The sequence below is a fragment of the Leuciscus leuciscus genome (genome assembly GCF_965113295.1).
Source record: "Leuciscus leuciscus genome assembly, chromosome: 15".
NCBI classification, from domain to species: Eukaryota; Metazoa; Chordata; class Actinopteri; order Cypriniformes; family Leuciscidae; genus Leuciscus; species Leuciscus leuciscus.
This window is the reverse complement of record NC_138739.1, coordinates 32731406-32737468: the sequence shown is the minus strand read 5'-3', so window position 1 is coordinate 32737468 and position 6063 is coordinate 32731406. Positions and strand designations below refer to the sequence as shown.

At 35.7% G+C, this 6063-nt stretch overlaps 1 long non-coding RNA gene across 2 annotated transcripts; it reads left to right on the top strand.

The window, feature by feature from the left end:
* Nucleotides 1-1873: 1873 nt before the first annotated feature.
* On the top strand, nt 1874-5150 carry LOC309475422. 2 transcript variants are annotated; one of them, XR_014197645.1, is made up of 6 exons: nt 1874-2274; nt 2378-2451; nt 2553-2638; nt 2904-2984; nt 3234-3343; nt 4855-5150. It is a non-coding gene; the product is annotated as an uncharacterized lncRNA (long non-coding RNA). The 2 variants fall into 2 exon arrangements; XR_014197646.1 differs by lacking the exon at nt 1874-2274 and having other exon boundaries at nt 2286-2451.
* The last annotated feature ends 913 nt before the right edge of the window (nt 5151-6063 follow it).

The following is a 6063-nucleotide window of genomic DNA, read 5'->3' as shown; positions in this document are numbered from 1 at the left end:
TCCCCCAACAACAAATAACATAATGATTTCTGCATGCAATCAAATTGTTCTGCTAACATATCGATTTTTGCTTTTGAACTGGTTTCTGGCAAGTCCAAAATCTCATCAGCAGTTGGCCCACCAGCCAATTTCATTATTTTCTTGTTCACCCCTTTTAAATCTGCCAAGTGTGAATCTCGTGGAGCGAACACAAGCCCCGGGCATGTCAGAAACGTTCTGCCCCCCAAGTTGTCGTGCTCCCTCTGATGCGAGCTGCTTCGCCGCTCACGAGATTGACTTCGAGATTTTTTATAATTAACTCTCTTTCTTTTGGGTATTTCTTCATCCTCAGTGTACTCTGAGTCTGAATCATCATCAATTATTTCCTCTCCTGTGGTTCTACATCTATTGTCTTTATCCTTTTTCTCTGTTGATGTTTGACGCGGTCTGAACCCTGTTTCTCTTAATTCCCATGATTCTCCCCCTAAAATTAGAGGACTAAATTGGGTTAATAAGTTTTTTGTTTTAGGTTTCGTTCCTGTTTCCAAAGCCGTCCTCTCATAAAATTTTTCGAAGTGGTTTAATTCACCTCCCACAGCCCCCTCCTTGTCCGTGTATTCGGATAGTGATGGAGAGCCGGCCCTTGTTATGGCTTTAGGATCAGGATCGCCGTGTCTAGTTACCCGTATATTCGTTCCTTGTAATACTGGTATAGTGATATCACTATCCCCAATCTCTACGGTAACCTTTTTGTTGAAATTTTTCGAAGCAACGTTTTGGGCTAGTCTACCGACTCCTCTTTCATTTGAGGTGTATATCGTATCTTCAGTAGTCATTATTTCTTCACCTTCCAACTGCCCTGCTTCATTTAGTTTTGTATTTATTTCATCTTGTGAGAGCAAAGTAATCTTAGTTATTTTATCCATGACTGTGTGTCCACTTCTCTGGAAATTTTTATTTCGGTAATTATCTCTTTATTTTGAGGTTCTCTAGTTTGGGTACTCTCTGGTCCCACAGCGCTGTCCTCGAGATTTTTTATTACCCTATGTGTAAAACTATAGAATGTTTTCTCTCAGGCGTCCCCAAGATTTTGTTCTATAGTTTTATAATTGAGATCGTTACTCTTATGTAACTTCCTCTTTGCACTTACGGAAACACTGCTTACGTGTGCAGATTTTAGTGGCATTTGTTTAGCTTCGTTCTGTATTGTTCACTCGGATTCCGTCTATTATTTCAATAATAGCACATCCCGGCTACGAGCCCCCATGTTGTGAGATCTGATATTATCTCATCTCCTGATTAGCTTCATAGTAACCAAAGTTATCTAGAATAGCCTTGTGCTGTCAGGTCAGGTTTACAAAGATAGTCTCCCTCGGCTTGTCTAATATATATCAGCAAATCTAGGAATATAATAACCTTACTGTGAAACAATACATTTCTACAAGTACAAGCCTATGGACCAAAAGTTATGCTTACCTTCCAGCAGTATCTTGTCCAAGGGCTTCTTGAAGAACAATCAACAGGGTAACTCTAATTATAATGCTCTGTTGCTATTATTATAGAACTGTCTTGTGATGAGCTGAAATATGAATAAACGGTACTTGTCTTTATAAAATAAAATTTATTTATACAAAGGATTAAAATACTGGTTATACAATAAAAAGATGTGTAGCAAAATCAACAAAAGATTACAGGTTATAATACTTTCAGCTCTATCCAATTCCAGGGCAGTCCTGTGAATGGATTCACAAAGGCTAAATACTTTATATGCAGTTCAAGCAATATATGAATAACTTGTTCTCCTCCGAGTATATCAAGTTATAAATTTCAGCAGAGCAATTATCTTTGAAGAGTCTAAATAATCTGAAGATATATTGATTCTCTCCAGGGCTGCATCGACATCAAAATCAAAAAAAAGCACCCACTCATACAAAAGCACCCATATATATAGGAACGTTTTGGTTACATCAGTTCCTCTGCCTACGCTAGGGTTTTTCCCATAAGAAGTAAAACCATGTGACTAGTAAATCATATGACAATGTGAACATGTGACATATATAACTCATGAAACAATGTGACATATTTAGTACTACATTGTATTACCTCTTGGAAGCTGTGTTTACATTGTGTTCACCATAAGTGTGCATTCATTTCAGCATTCTTTCTACCTTTCCTTCCTTTCCCTCTTGGAAATCTTTGTGTATGTGTTCTGGAGTATAGGTCTGGAAATGGAGATGTATTTGATAGTGCATTAACCATTCCAGCATCAATCCGTACAACAGAGAAACGACGAAAGTAAGTGTTTTATCTAATTTACAATATGTATTTTATAACATATTGATTTATAGAGAAATTTAAATGTTCTGCGTGTTTAAACGAGCCGAAACCTTTCTCAAAGGCGACATCTTTGACTCAATACGGAGCTGACGACGAGAAGGTTTGCTTGTAACGTCAACAGGGAAAACACCCAAAGTAAGTTAAGTGTTTTTAACCTAATTTACAACATGTATTTCATGGCATTATAATGTTTTATAACGATATTTATGTGATGTGCGCCTAAACCTTTCTCACAGACTAACATTAGCTGCTGCCCTGCATCTTCTTTGACTCGTGACGCAGTGCAGACGCGGAGTTTGCTTTTTAACGGTGAAAACACAGAGTAAGTGTTTTAACTCATTTACAATACGTATTTTATAATGTTATTTTGTTTTATGACAATATTTGTGATGTGCAAATATCATAATGTGTTTATCCTCAAACTATCTTTTACTTTCATTTTATCTGAAAAACAAACTTTCTTAGAATGTGTAAGTACTTCTTTAAGATTATGTTTATGAAAATGTATTTATCAGATTAAATTTTGGTTGATATTTGAATATGCTTTCATGTTTAAATGTATTGATTGTGTTATTTGTGTTTGTTAGGAGCATTTCCATGCTGGACCAAGTGGCTAAGGCTAACCAGGCTTGGTCTTTAAAGGCTGTAACGTTACAGACTAGAACCTGGTGAGGGTCAGATTTTACAGATAACATATGAGATAATCATGTGCATAAACATTTTAAAAAAATTATAGCTTTGTTGCTAATTGGTATAACGTTAACTAGATTTTTTGTGTTTCATAACAGTCATTTTGAATTTGTCCAGTCAAATTACTTTACAAAAGTTACTTTTCCTTTTCCTTAAATAAAATTAGTTTTCAAACCAATTGTTTTCATGATTTGACAGGTAGATGTTTTCTTGGTTTTTAATTTTAGACTCAACTGATTGGGAAATCTCTGCCCATCACCTGCCTCCGACATCACAAAGCCACAAGAAGGGAACGAAGATTCTTCTGTCAGCTGACTATTTAGTGAGGTTTCTTAAGGTGCGTGTCTAAATTTATTCCTAAAGGGTTAGTTCACCTACAAATGGAAATTATGTCATTACTTACCCTCATCTCGTTCCAAACATGCAAGACTTTATTTCATCTTCACAACACAAATGAGGATATTTTTAATGAAATCTGAGAGTTTCCCGTCCCTCCATTGACAGTCCACGCAAATACCACGTTCAAGCCCCAGAAAGGTGTAAAGGTACATCATTAAAGTACTCCATGCGACTCCAGTGGTTTAACATACATTTTATTAAACTATGCAAGTGCTGTGTTTGAAGCAAAAAATCATTTACCACTTAATTTGTAAAATATTAATTTCCAACATGCGTTGTTAAGTGAGCGTGCATCGAAGATTAATAATTTGTAAATGAAGTTGAGTTTTTGTTGTTGTTGTTTTTTCGTGCAAACAAAGCACTTTTGTTGCTTCATAAAAAAATTTGAAGTTAAACCACCTGAGTCACATGGATTACTTATGATTTCCTTTATACCTTTCTGTGGCTTTGGAAGTGATAGTTGAATAGGCTGTCGATGAAGGGACAGAAATCTCTTAGATTTTATAAAAAATATCTTAAAGGGATAGTTCGGCCAAAAATTATATTTAACCCATGATTTACTCGCCCTCAAGCCGTTCGAGATGCATATGTCAATCTTTTATCAGACGAACACATTTTCAGTTATTTTAGAAAATGTCTTCGATCTTTCAGTGGTTATAATGTGAAGCAATAGGGTCCACTGCTTCAAGTCCAAAAATGTGCATGCATCCTTCACAAAAGTAATCCATCCGGCTCCAGGGGGATAAACGAAGGCCTTCTGAGGGTAATCCGTGCGGTTTTGTCGTAAAAATATACATATTTACTGGCTGCGCTGTCACGTTCGTTTTATGTCACAACGCTTCCTACGCTATACGTCCTACGTCATACGCCAGCATCCATCTCCGTAAACGCGCGTCGACCGTTGCCGGAAGCCAGTTATTTTCGTTTATAAAGTTTTAAATATGTATATTTTTACGACAAAACCGCACTGATTACCCTCAGAAGGCCTTCGTTTATCCCTCTGGAGCCGGATGGATTACTTTTGTGAAGGATGCATGCACATTTTTGGACTTGAAGCAGTGGACCCTATTGCTTCACATTATAACCACTGAAAGATCTAAGACATTTTCTAAAATAACTGAAAATGTGTTCGTCTGAAAAAAGATCGACATATGCATCTCGAACGGCTTGAGGGTGAGTAAATCATGGGTTAAATATCATTTTTGGCTGAACTATCCCTTTAAGTGTTCCGAAGATGAGCAAAACTCTTACTGGTTTGGAACAACATAAGGGTAAATAATGACAGAATTTACATTTTTGGATGAATTAAGTCTTTAATTTACTTGGAAATCAGAAAAATTCCAGTCTTAATCTAACCAAAATAGTTTATTGTTTGAGTCACCTTGCTGTATTTATAAAACACAAATAGTATTAATTGTAAATGGTCTGGTTTTGTGTTGTCTACTCTAGGGAACCAGCACTCCAGGATTTTGAGAAAGTTGGATCTGCACAGCCTTTCCTGCTCTGTGAAACAACTAGGCTATGCACTGAACTTTACTGTCAGCAACTGGACACAACTGATCCACTCATATCCTGCAACTGTTTTTCATCTGTTGAATGTTGTTGCTGTACTGTTGCAAAGTCGAAGGTATTGACTCAACTTCACTGACACAGGACTTACATTCACTGACATGTACAGGACTTGAAGTATTACAGAGATACAGACCATTTGATGAGCAGCTTTCACATAATTCTGATGACAGAAATGCCTATATTTTGCCTTCATTTATTTTAAAAGTTAACATATGTAAAGGGACTTGTTCGTTAATAAAAACTAGCTTGTTAAAACAACTGTTTGCATTTTGCCTTTATTTTTAACTTTACAATGAACCGAATTCTAACTTTCTGGATTGTTTTGATGTGCATTCAATGTTATCAATAGGTTAAATGCTTTGCTTTTATTTCTGAAAAGATTCCTTTTGTCAAAAAGCACATCTCATAAATACAAACTCAATTTGAGTCAAATTTAACACTCCTGAAATGTATATATGACTCCCTCCATTTTGGAGTTAAAATAACACTTTTGAAAGTGTGAAATATGCACATTACTCACGGAGTACATTTTAAACACTGTAAGAGTTCAAATGTACTCCATGAGTAATGTATATTGACTCAAATTGAGTTAAATGTACACTGGCTTTTTTGCTGACATGGATTTTTTGCTGTGTACCTTAATAAAGAGTGTTTGTGACATTTTCTGCCATTTGTCTTTAGTAGGAATGGAAGCAGCTCTAGAGGTAGCCTATTGGTATTGACACTCAATAATGTTATTGCTGAACAGTATTTTAACACTTAATGTTGTTGTATTCACACTACACTGGTGTTGGTGTAAAAATAAAAATGTTACTCAATAACACTGTAATTTAACACTAACACTAGTGTGGTGTAAAAACAACAATGTTAAGTGTTGAATAGTGCTAACTTTTAACAATATACAGTGTTGAATTAACAGAAAATTAGTGTTAAAAAATTAACACTTTCAAAAGTGTAAATGTTACACTGTGTAGTGTGGACACATATACACACTTTGCTGGTGTTAAATTTGACACTGTAGGTGTTGATTTAACACTGGGGATTTTGCTGTGTAATAATCACTGCAATAATGATCCAATCATTTAA